The sequence below is a fragment of the Sarcophilus harrisii genome, chromosome 2 (genome assembly GCF_902635505.1).
Source record: "Sarcophilus harrisii chromosome 2, mSarHar1.11, whole genome shotgun sequence".
Classification (NCBI taxonomy): Eukaryota; Metazoa; Chordata; class Mammalia; order Dasyuromorphia; family Dasyuridae; genus Sarcophilus; species Sarcophilus harrisii.
In genome coordinates this window covers 147914193-147927885 of record NC_045427.1, presented here as the reverse complement: position 1 = coordinate 147927885, position 13693 = coordinate 147914193, and the positions used below count along the sequence as shown (strand labels likewise).

The 13693-nt window shown below is 33.8% G+C and overlaps 1 pseudogene; it reads left to right on the top strand.

Moving 5' to 3' along the window:
* The first annotated feature begins 11628 nt into the window (after positions 1-11628).
* Positions 11629-12654, top strand: LOC100917038 (annotated as a pseudogene).
* The last annotated feature ends 1039 nt before the right edge of the window (positions 12655-13693 follow it).

Below are 13693 nucleotides of genomic sequence, written 5' to 3'. Positions count from 1 at the left end.
TATTCTAACTTTCTTTGTGGTGGTTGTTGTTTGTTTGCTTGTTTTTTTCCTCTCATTTGTTTTCTTTTTTGGTATGATTTTTCTTGTGCAACATAATAAATGTGAAAATATATTTAGAAGACTTGCACAGTTTAACTTATTTTACTTGCTTTCTAGGGGAGAGGGAGATAAGAAGATGGAGAAAAATTTGAAACACAAAGTTTTGTAAGGATAAATGCTGAAAACTATCTTTGCATGGATTTTGAAAAATATAAAGCTATTGCTATATTAAAAACACAAATCATTAAGCTTGCTATGGGAGTTGAAATTAGAACTCTGGCCATTTGATTTTCCAACTATTTAGTTTGCAATGACTTTCTACAGAGCAACTGAAAATGTGAGTGGACCATATATAATATTATGTATAAATATATATCTACACATATATATGTACATATAAATATATACACAAGCATATATTTACATATATATGCATCTGTATACATATATCCAATCCAAGAAATATTTAGTAAGTGTTTACCATAAGCCGCCAAGCACTGTGCTTAGTACTGAGGATACAAATAAAAGGAAAAAAAAAAGGTAGTCTCTGCCCTCAAGGAGTTTACAACATAATGTTGGAATATAGCATACAAAGTACGGTAGCTATGTGGTATAATGAATAGAGTAATAGACCTGGAGACCAGAAGACCTGTGTTCAAAGTCAGCCTCAGATACTTATTAAATGTGTCCCTGGACAAGTCATTTAACCTCATTTGCCTCAGTTTCCTCATCTACAAAATGAGACGTAGAAGGCAAATTACTATCTGCCAAGAAAACTCCAAATGGGATGACAAATAGAAGGGCATAACTGAACAACAAAAACAACACACAAGAGGATGCATAAAAGCAGTAGGACTCAAACGTGGATTTGAAACTAGATGTTACAGCAGATATAAAGTGTGGTGATCTGAGAGTCCAGTTTATATTCTTTATAAAACAAAACATTGGAAAGAGTTTAGTACTCCAGCCTCCAAACCTCTAATCAGACCAGAGAGGAGGGTGAGGGATGTGTTGTCATTCAAGGCTTATGGTAGTGGTTTGTTGATAAGATTGGGAGTGCTGAACTTATCTTGGCAGGGGCATCTTGTTCTGTGGAGTTGAGACCAGGGAGGGTATAGCATATATATTTAAAATAGTACTACAGGAGAATGAAGCAAACATTCTTTAACTTTTCTAATCTGGGGAACATTTCAGTCAAGCACAGTTGAAAATGTAAAACTTGAGCCAAGACAGTAATTAGAGATTTAAAATGCTGAGAGAATACCAAAGAAGTAGAAGATAAACATTTAACCTTTTATAAGAAAAAAAAATCTTGCATTCTTTTTTATAGCCAACCATAACTTTCATGAGATGAATTATGCTTTCTGTTACTGGCGTGTTGTTCAAGTTAAATAAAAACTTTGTTTTGCATGAAAGGCACTGGTGAAACATGTATTCTGATTCACCCCATGCCTGATCCTGTAGGCACATTGCATACTCTTAGGCCACACCAGCTTCATTAAAACTTCCCCTGGTAGGCTTAGAGATCAATTTAGACATTCATACTGTTTGCCAGTATCTGAGTTCACATACAACACCAACTTGCATTTGGCTAAAAGGAGTTCAAAATAAACTAAGGGCACTCAAGTTCTGTACATTTATTTGAATGAAGCTATTCCCTTTCTTCAACAATATTTGAACATAAATTCTTTTTCCATTTAGACAAATTTCAAATAGTGCATGCAGAGTGAGTAAGATGAAAGTTATTAGAAAAAAATATATTGTAGCAAATGTAAATTTATTTACTTATTTAATTTTTATTAAAGTTTTTTATTTACAAAATATATGCATGAGTAATTTTTCAACATTGACCCTTGCAAAGCCTTCTGTTCCAAATTCTGTTCCCCCCCTCCCTCACCTAGATGGCAGATAGCCCAAGACATCTTAAATATGTTAACATATATGTTAAATCCAATATGTATACATATTTATACAATTATCTTGCTGCACAAGAAAAATCGGGTCAAGAAGGAAAAAAGCCTGGGAAAGAAAACAAAATTCAAGCAAACAACAACAGAAAGTGAGAATGCTATGTTGTGGTACACACTCACCTCCCCCAGTCCTCTCTTTGAGTGTAGATGGCTCTTTTCATCATTCAACAATTAGAATTGATTTGAATCATCTTATTGTTGAAGAGAGCCACGTCCATCAGAATTGAGCATTGTATAATTTTCTTGTTGTTGTGTATAATAATTTCCTGGTTCTGCTCATTTCACTTAGCATCGGTTCATGTCCGATGGAGATGTTCATCTCCAGGCCACTATGAAATCATACTGCTGGTTGTTTTTTACAGTACAGTAATGTTCCCTAACATTCATATACCATAATTTATTCAGCCATTCTCCTAATGATGGGCATCCCTTCAGTTTCCAGTTCCTTGCCACTACAAAAGGGGCTGCCACAAACATTTTTGAATTTGTTCAATTCAAAGGGAGGGAGGAATTTCCATCCTTTAAGATCTCTTTGGGATATAAGCCCAGTAGAAACACTGCTGGGTCAAAGGGTATGCAGTTTGATAACTTTTTGAGCATAGTTCCAAACTGCTCCCCATACTCCTTTATTTATATTTCTTCCCTTGACTCCTTTATTTATATTTCTCACTTTGTATACAGCTCTGATCTTTTCATGAGGAATAGTAGAAGTTATACTCAATGTTTTGTTTGTTTCTTTGTTTTGGTAGGCTATTCTTGGTTGAAAGCCTCTATCTTTTCCCTTATAGAATATCATAATCCTTGGTTTCTGTTTCTTCATGATAATGGTTGCTAAATCATTTATGATATTGATTATGACTCCTCACTATTTCTGATTACTTTCAATGTTTTTTTTCTTTAATATGTAAACTCTGAGTTTGGGCTATAATTTTCCTGGGAATTTTAATTTTGGGATTTGTTTCAGGAGGTAACTTAGATTCTTTCTGTTTATTGTTTGCCCTCTGGTTATAAAAGACCTGTGGAGGTTTTCTTTTATTATTTCTTGAAATATAATGTGTAAGAATAAAATCCATGCTTCAACTGTTAACATAATATGAATGAGGAATTTTCAGAAGACATTGAATAACTCACTGATTTGTACTTGAAGCTCATAAGATTACTTCAATGAAGATGCTCTTGACACCATTTCCTCTTGCTTCTCCACCTCTATAGCAAGTATCAGAAGCTAGCTTCTGGGAATTTGTGGGAATAAAGGTGACTGAAAATATTCTACCTTATATTTTAAGTATACCCAAGGCTTTTCCTGAAAGGACAATCTCCACCTTCCCTCTCCTCCAAAAAAAGCAACATTTAGTCTAGGAAGAGAACCAAGGACAGAATTGTCATAGGAAATAGAATATGAGCCTGTATTAGACCTGAAAATGAAGAAACTACATTCATACAAAGGCCAGCCCTGTCTCCACCCAGAAAGAATTTATTATGAGGACCCAGGCCAGTTAGCACTATATAACTATAATTGATCAGTTAATAGTGGCTAAAGCTCACAATTTTAATAGCAAAAAGTAAAAATAAATTCCAAAACTAGTAGAAATATGGTCAAATGTTTAAATATAAAAATAAAGTGTGTAAGATTTCACATAATAACAAATTTCAAAAAGAAATGTAATGTTTTATTTTGAAAGCAAAGGAACTCAAGCAATGCCGTGCAATTATATATCCTTGCAAACATGAGCTCAATCATTAGTGAAATAAATATGGATGTTCAATGAGAAATTTTTTTAAGTATTCTTACAAAAAAAAGTGCTAAATAATAAAAAATATTGGGATCCCATATTCTCTCTCTCTCTCATCTGTGTTGATGTGAAAATATGGTTTTCTAAAGAAAATTTTATGCAAAAGTCTGACTATTTCCCTCTCTTATTTTCATCAAGCATACCCTAAATACATTTCACCATTTTTATAAAGATTTCATTATCATCCATTCTCTGATAATCTTTACTTCTTTGTAATATATTAAAAATTAATCACTGTATAATTTTAAAATTATTTTGTGTCTATCATGGATTTCTCATGTATGAATCCATTCAATGTTGTAAAATTACCCATGCATATAACTTGTAAATAAAAAGCTATTAAAAATAAAAAAGAATTAATTTTAGATACAATTGTTCAAGTCTAATATATATACTAATAAAATTATAATAACTAGATAATCCAGACTAAAGTATTTTAACTTTTGAGAAATGTCATATAGAAACCAGGAAACAGACAAGTGGTTCAAGTGACTATATTATTCCTGATATAACTATAAAGCATTATAATATGCCCCATATTTGGCAGGAGTTTTCCCACAATCTATCATTGGCATCCTGAAATACCATGTCATGTAGCTCTCATAAAAAAGAGGATATTTCCTGAAGCAGCAAAAGCTTATATTGAAGCTAACTCCACCCAAAGAGAGAAATTGAGGAACAAGGTTAGCCTGTAATTGCCTTCAGTGTTGAAAGAAAAAGATCTTTCATATCCTGACTGAAATTCTCACTTAACTCTGTGAATCAGTACATAAACTTTAATTCAGACATTTGTAGTACTGTCAACAGCTCATATGTCATTAGCAGAAAATCTTTAAAAATACTTCATGCTAGCTACAGTATATATTTTTCCCTACCCTCTCAGTCTCTACCATACATTTTCAGGAAATCAAGTTCTCATTTTGATGGCTCCAAGATTAATGAATTCTTCAGAGGGATACATTAAGGATAAAATATCAAAACATTTGTTTGGTTTGTTTATATCTTTAGTTATCTACAGTAGGCATGTATGTGTGGTACTTATGGGAAGGGTGATGGATGTGTTTATGTGAGAGTAAGTGGGGGTGTGGATATAAGGAATGCCATATAACAGTGAATAAGGGGTTATCCTTGAAATTAGGATCATCTAGATTTAAATCTAGACAGAGAAATGTCGGTGGCAAAGAACAAATCATTTAATTTGTTGGTTCTCTCAGCCAACTCTTTGAAACTATAAATTACAGATACCAATCTGTAAAAGTGGAGAAGCTTCCACACCGAGTTCCCTAGACCAAAGAAATCATACATATTTCTAGACTTTCCTAAAATAATAATGAAAGATAAAATAAAATTTCATTATTATTATTATTATTGTTTATTTTGCTGAGGCAATTGCTGGGCAATTACTTGCCCAGGATCACAGAGCTAGGAAGTGTTAAGTGTTTCAGATCAGATTTGAACTCAGGTCCTCCTGACTTCAGGGATGGTGCTCTATCCATTGCACCACCTAGCTGTCCCGAAATTTTATTTTCTTAAAAGGTGAAAATACTATAATTTGTTCCACATTCAATCTCCATAGTTCTTGCTCCTGGATGCAGCAGACTCTATTAAAATTGTCCTTAATCACCACATTGTTGAAGATAGCCAATTCCATAACAATTGACCATACAGATTTTTGTTGCTTTGTACAATGTTCTCTTGGTTCTACTTCACTTAGCATCACTTCATGCAAGTCTTTCCAGATTTTTCTCTTTTTTTCATTAAAGCTGATACAATAAAATTTTAAAAGATGGCTATAGATAACCAGAGTGATGTACCTAATGATGTAGATATTCTTTGTATATGTAATGAAGAAGAGAATCATTTCAATTTAACTTACTGGGTTAGGACCCCAAAGATTCAGTTGACTGGTTTTAGGCTCAGCAGAACAACTTAAGAAAAGCTACAAAGTAATAGCCTTGATCAGTGGATACCTTTACTGAAACCAAGCAAATTTATGTGTAGGAAAATGAATATTTTTTCCTTGTTCAGTGGCTTCTCCTCAATAAATGGTGCTAACAGAATACTCCATGAAATGACTTGACACAAGATTTATGATTGTTAGACATTGCACCTCCAAACAGCTGAAATATGTTTATTCATGAGGGATGCGAGTGGGTTAGGTGGGAAGCCCTTGTAGATACTGGCTTCAGAAGAAAGATTTCTTATCTCTACTCCATGGCTGACTCATTGCATTTGGCCTACATTGCAAGCTTTGAATCCAGATGAAATAGTAAATATCCCTAAAAATGATCTCTAAATAAAAAAAAATAGAATTCACTTCATAAAACATTTTTTTCAAAAGAAATATAAGATATTCCCTATCTTACTATAAGACCAATCTACTACTACTCAATATACATTTACTAAATATCTACTATATGTGCCAGTGAATTTTAAAATATTTGTACTTCAAAAATGAAATATATTTTTGAAAACTAACACCCCAAAGCAACCCTAAATCCCTGAAAGAAATCTGAAACTTGGTCTTGAGAAAGATTAGGTGAAGTACCATGGATAGGAAACATTGATCATTTTCCTTGAATTGTGTTTCTTTTTTTCTTTTCTTTGTGGAAAGAAATGGATTCCCCTGTGGATAATGAGAGATGGTTATATTTGGAAATGAAGGAAATTTTTAAAGCAACCAAAAATAAAAAAATAAAAGTGAGGAAAAAAGAGTAAAAAATTTCTGACATACTCATATTAAAATATATATAACTATATATAACTATAAACACAGAGAAATGATACAGATAAATATTAGAGCTTAAGAGTTTGGGAAAATATTATTATATAATTAAATTACTTTTAATCTTAAGTTATTCATAAACTTGAAAATCAAATTAGATACATAAAACTCAACCAAATCATCCAGAGAATTTTTAAATTAAAAAAGCCTATTTCATCCAAAGCCTATAAAAAACTAAAACTCTACTATCTTTGTTCTCATACAAATTTTCTTTAACAAGAAAATTGGAAAGAACTGGTTGTCGCAAATAGGACTAACATATCCAAAATGAAATTGATTATATTGTACTGGATACTAAAAAAATCCTACTTATTTAAGGCCTCATATCAGAGTCTGTGCACAATCAGACTGTCAGCTACCTGCGGCAAAAGTCAAAATCAATATTAATTAGAAGGAAAGCTAGACATCTTAGTTCCCTTTTGTAAGTTTTGTAGGTAGGCACTTATCATGTACTGTGCATAGTACTAAAGATATAAAACAAACAAACAAACTCTGTCCTCAAGGAACATTCATTCTAAGGAAAGAAATACAAGAAATAAAGGGCTGAAAGGTCAAGAGAAGGGGAGAAGTGCTGCTGGTGACAAGCCACAAGTTCAGAGAGCAAGAAAAATAGCTGAAAGAGGAATGAAGCACTGGTTCTCAAAATGATAGCATCAGAAGAAACTCACTGATGGAAAAAGTGGAAAGCATAGTGTAGAGATTCTCCAGGATGAAAAAAGTAACTGGTTCCTATGTGCCTGTAGCAAAGTCATGAGACTTATGGGAATCACTGGGATGGCAATAAACCATAGGCAACCCAAATTCATTCCCAAAATGGAGGACTTGGAATATGCTACTAATGAGAACAGAAGATAAGTACGGCACACTGATGTTCCAAAGTAAGAAAGGAGTTGGCAATGTCTTTATCCCTGTCACTCAGCACAGTGCATGATACATAGAAATTCTTAATAAATGCCTGTTGATTGATTGATTAGAATTAGTACAAAAGTCTTTTCCAATTCTTGTCACTAATAAAATGATTTCTAGATTGAATAATGTAATCACTGCATAAAACAGCATAAAGAAATATAACCAAAAAAATCAATATGAGACCCAATATTGCATCCCAATAAGATTGCTTGGAGGCAGGTACCTAAAAGACAGTAGCAAATGGGATGTAGGACTTTCATATCAATGTTATTATATTTATTTATTCTCATCATTAGTGAAAATTTGCCACCATTTTGGGACCAAAAACATCCCAATCCTAGGATGATACCTACAAGCAAAGTTGGAAAGAGCAGTTGAATAAGGAAAAAAATTCAGTGCTTTAAGAGACATAACCTTTAATGTGTCAAAGGATTATTTGAAAAAAGATATCTTGGAGTAAGATATTAAAAGAATGGAAATGGTTGTAGATGCTAGTATTATCAACAAAAGGAAATTACTTGACTATAAGGAATAACTTAAGTGAAAGACCAAATAAGTGAGTTAGCAAGAATTTATCACTGCTACTGAAAAGATATATTTATATCATATCATATCATATCATCACCATTGTCATTATCCCTCACATTTATGTGGCACATTAAAATTCAGCACTGTCCATACTGAATCTATTAATCAACAAGCATTTACTAAACATACCTTATATATTGTTCATTGTTAATAGACATTAGGAATTGAAACACACACACACACACACACACACACACACACACACACACACACACAAAATCTTTATTCTCAAGAAGCTTACTTATATCAGGTCCATCTATCAATCCCATGTATTAATTGTGAGTATTGTAATCTTGATTCAGATGGCACAAAATTATTGTGACAAAAATTCTAGCCCATCAGAAGGAATAATTAGACAACCCCCAAAGATCATTTTTCCCATTTCTGGTGGTTTACGTATTTTCCTATACTTTTTCCCTTCACTTTTCCTCTGAATTGAACTTAGATAAAAGTCATAGAATACTGGTCCTGGAAGATCTGACTGGGAACCAGACAACACATGAGGATATTTGAAGGAAAGAAGGAACGAAGGAAGGGAAGGAGGGAGGGAGGAAAGATGAAAAAGATAGTTCATAGAATACTAAATCACGCTTGCAAGTCAAGATATCCCCTTCTTGATATCATAGATCCCTTTTAAGGCTCAATTCCAGTCTCACCATGAGATGAAACCTTCCCTACTCTAACCTTCTTCTTTGCTTCTTAATAGCTTTTTATAATATTATCTCTTCTACAAAAATTAGTATTTAATTCCACATTGATACATTATTTATTATTATTCTATCTGGACAAATGTATCATTTCCTGAAATAGATTGTAAACTCCTTAAGGGTAGAAACCTTGCCCTCTGCCTTTTGTATCCCTGTAATAGCTAACAGAGTTGAGAACATTATTAAATTAAATTATTTAATTAATAGTCCAAATATTTGTATAAGCATTAAGTGAAGATTTACATTAGTATGAGAGACAATATTAGTTGATAGCATACTGAATATGGAGTAAAAAAAAGAACTAAATTCTAAACCAGCTTCTGATGCTTAATAATTCTGTGGCACTACAGCTCCATATATGGACAGTTTAGAGCAGAGTAAAATAAGAAAGATAAAGTAAAGAAGACAAAATCCAAAAGAGAAGCTGATATTAAAACACACAATCTTAAATGTCTATACACAACACCCATAGTTATCAACAACAAATCAGAAAAACCAAATGTCCTTACACAAGGAGGCAAATTTGACCTCCCAACAATCATTGTGACTTGGTGGGATGAAATCCATAATAAGGCTATTTATTTCAAAAGAAACAATTGATAAAGGTTGTATATAATATTATAGCAAGTAGGTAGTACAATGGATTGAGGACCAGGCCTACAGTCTGGAAGATCTGAGTTCAAATCTAGCCTCAGACACTTACTAGTGTGTGACCCTGTATAAGCCACTTAACCCTGTTTGCCTCAGTTTCCTCATCTGTAAAATGAGCTGGAGAAGGAAATAACAAATCACTCCAATGTCCTTGCTAAGACAACCCCAATTCAGTCACAAAAGTCAGAGCCTGAAAGCAACTGAAAAAAGAAGAACAAAATGTGATATTATAAACTTTTGAAAGTATGTTAAGAAATGTAAGAGCCAAAAGAGAAAAGAAAAATTACAGTCTCACTAAGAGAGTTTAAGTAAAAGTCATGTAGGGAAAGGCAGAAATTATTTTTGTCATTGTCATATTTTATAGAACCCTAGTACAAAAATAGAAAATAGATGAAAAGTTTGGGAAATAATACAAGCCTAATACGGAGACACATAAAGACGTGATGAGAGACTTAAATTGTCCATATACCTTGAGGATTATCTTCCAAAATCAGAGCAGTTAATAACTTCCTGATTTGTCTCAGTGATTGTTTTATCCTTCAAAAGACAGAAGAACAAAGAAAGAAAAATTTATTCTGGATGCTATTCTTTATATCATGGTTGTAGGGTGGGGATATAGGGAACTTTGGGAAGGAAGTCATCATTCTTCCTTGATATTTGTGATAGAAAAGGAGAGGAAACCTGGACATAAGTCTTATATGAACTGCTGATATGAAGAAAATGCATTTCAAAATCATCAGGGAAAAAATAGATAAGACTTTATTTAGCACAGCACCTATTACATTTTAGGTGCTCAATAAGTGTTTATTGAATTAAGTTGAATATGGATTAAACTGCTACAGAGGCAGCAAAAAATACTGGGAAGACAACCATGAAGGAAATTCTGATGATGTGAAGGATAACTTCTCTAATAAGGAAGAAGAATGAGAATCTGAAGAGTTAGAAGTGAACATACAGGGAATTTACCAACTAACTTGGAATTAAGAAGTAATGTATAGAATATGAAAGCAATGCCAAGCAAAAAAGAATGAATATGAAAGAATAGCAGAATTCAGTAATAAAAAGTGTCATCAATGCTAAAGTTCATAGTGAATTGAGATTTGGGAAGAGAAGCAAAGAATAATAAAAAAGAATATATATATATATATATATATATATATATATATTTATAGCTCATCAGAGACATGAATTTAAGAACAATTTTTTTGATTACAGATGCCCTGCTTTGTTCATTATATTACATTGCCCTCTCATTATGGGAATTTTCAGGAACATATATCCTTATATCTAAAAGCTGAAAAGTGGCATATATTTAAGTTCCTTATATGCATGTACCACCTTCTGTCTTCAGATATCAACATTTAGAAACATGTTTAACTAGTTTGAGCCATCATGACATAGTGCAAAGAAATCCTGAACATATTATCAAGAAAATTGGGATTAAAATCTAAGTCTAATCTTGAGCAAGTCATTTGAATTCTCTAAATTTGTTTTTGCTTATTTGTAGAGTTAATCAGTAAACATTTATTGATCACCTGTTTTGTGTCAACCATATGTCCTTAACACTGGGATACAAAGAAAGGCAAAAAACAGGCAGTCCCTGTCCTCAAGAACCTTGCAGTTTGATGGTGAAAACAACATGTAAACAACTATATACAAACAAACAGTACACAGGATAAATGGGATCTAATTAAACAGAATTCTAATTAAGGGCCATCAAGAAAAGCTTTTTTTATAAAAGATAGAAACTTGGCTGATATGTGAAGGAAATCAGAGAAGCCAGAAGGCAGAAGTGAAGAAGGAGAGCACTCTATGAATTGGAGGTAAACAGAGAGTGTCTCTGGAATGAGTTGGAGTATCTTAATTCCTTCCTAACACTACAATGAGCTGAATTCACATGTCATAGAGGATTGATATCATATTCTTTTATGAAGGCAGATGCTTTTATGTAGAGAACCTTGAATGTCTGAAAAGGGAATAGAGTCCACAACATTGGGAGAAGAGCAATGAGGGGAAAGGAAACTGATTCACTACATGGGATCACCTTTGCTAGCATAAGATTTAGCATGCTGGATTTATACCTCACCTCCAACATGTACTAGTTATGTGAATAAAAACATATTGCTGAATATGATTGATCCTCTTTTCTAATCTGTTGAATGACAACAATAAGTTTCCTTAGAGATATGTGGTATGTATCAAATTAAACTGTATATTTAAAGTGCTTTGTATATTTAAGGTCTTATATAAAAACAAAATCTTATTACTTTTTTCTCTGTGTCCAGTCATAGTCAAAGTATGCATATATCTCTAGTATTTTGGAGACCTGTGACATGCTAGGAGATGGCTTCATAATGTGTTCTCCTTGGTTTCCATGATAAATTTAAAGGAAAACTTTCACAAGGTCCAGAGCCTTTGATGTCTTATAGATGAGAGGAAATGTCTTTAAATTTCTTGCTGTAGGAAGCCATTTGGGTGGCACCAGTTTGGACTTCTAAATGATCAGTATGTCTACAAAAGAAAGTGATAGCATCTACATTATTAATTTGAAGAGAATTTGGGAAAAGTTTCTGCTGGAAGTTAATGCCATTATTGCTGTTGAACATCCAGCTGATGCTAGTATCATCTCATCTGGGAATACTGGCCAGCGAGATGTTCTGAATTTTGCTGCTGCCACTAGTGCCATACCTATTGCTGGACACTTCACTCTGGGACCTTCACTAACAAGATTTGGGCATTTTCAAGAAGCCTTGCCTCTCATTGATCACCGATCCTTTGACAGATCACTGACCTCTGAGTGAAGAATCATATATTAATCTCTCAACCATTGCATTGTGCAATACAGATTCTCCACTTCACTATGAGGACGTTGCCATTCCATATAACAATAAGGGAGCTCATCCAGTGGATAGATGCTGGTCCATGAAGTTCTACCTGTGCTTGGTACCATTTTCCATGAACACCTATGAGATGTTACGCCTGATATTTATTTTTATGGGGATCAAGAAAAGACTGAAAAAGGGAGAACAGCCCACAGCTGAAAAAGTAATGATAAAGATGGAGTTTCAAAGTGGATGGGCTGCACCTGTGCCAGAATTCACTGCTACTTAAGTAAAGGTGGTTGATCAATCTCAGAGAGTACAGGTGCCATCTATGCCCATTTAGCAGTTCCCTATGAAGTTTGGAGTGCTCAGCTGGCAACTGAGAGCTGATCTTTAGTTCCTATTAAAGTAGTCTTAAGTTTTACCCCATATGCTCCAGTAATGTTGGGGAAATGATGATGGTCAATCACATTGGGGTTTTTTCACACAAAAAGAAAAGTGACATGATGAATAGTTTACATGAGAGTATGTGTGATTTCATGTTTTTCCCTTTTAGAGAATCATACTTTGAAAGAGTGCACCTGGAGTAGAAGATTAATAAACTACTAATAGCGGAATAATAACTGCCTGTGTTATCATGAGAAAAAGCCTTTCCAAATGTCAAATTATTAAAATGTGTGATAAATTATAGGTGGTAGTGGAGGCTAGATCTTAGTCCCCCAAATCCCTTGTAGATCTGAAACTATAATTGTAGAATTCCATTCCTAGAATGTTATTCCATGTTTACTAGTCTTTGTTTCTTCGGATATTTGAACTATTGTGTGCAATCACCTTCTGCCACTTCAGAAAGTACAATTTACCCTTGGCCTCATCTGACCTTTTCTCCAAACCATGCTTTCCCCTTATTAGAACTAATGAGTACTTCATTGAAAACTGAACATCCTAATAGACCCCTATTTTCCTGAATAAATTTTCATGAAAAAAAAAAAAAACTCCAAATGAAAATACCTGGGAGTCTCAAGTTACTGGCAGCCTTATTAGTGTAGAGGGTGAAGAGACCAGGACCAGATGTAGGCTTTTCTGTAAGATGGATTGGGTTTTTAAACAGTACTGCCATCTGGAGCTACCCAAAGCAGCATGAAGTTTCCAACATGTTGACCACTGCTGCCCTCTCCTGGCCAAACTCAGGAAACTATAGTTGAAATTTCCTTTCAAAGAGCATTGCATCAGGAACTAGTTATGCTTGTGGTTAGTCCCACTGCAGTTATGAAGTGCAGCATTCTTTGAAAAAGACAGCACTGAATTTTCTCATGATTAGAGGCTGCTGAAGAAAGTGGGATGGCAAAGACACCATGAGTCATGCTCAAGTGAACTGGGCCAGTATTTCTTGGCTAGGCAAATGTGAAACATTTCCAAGTTCAAAAATCTT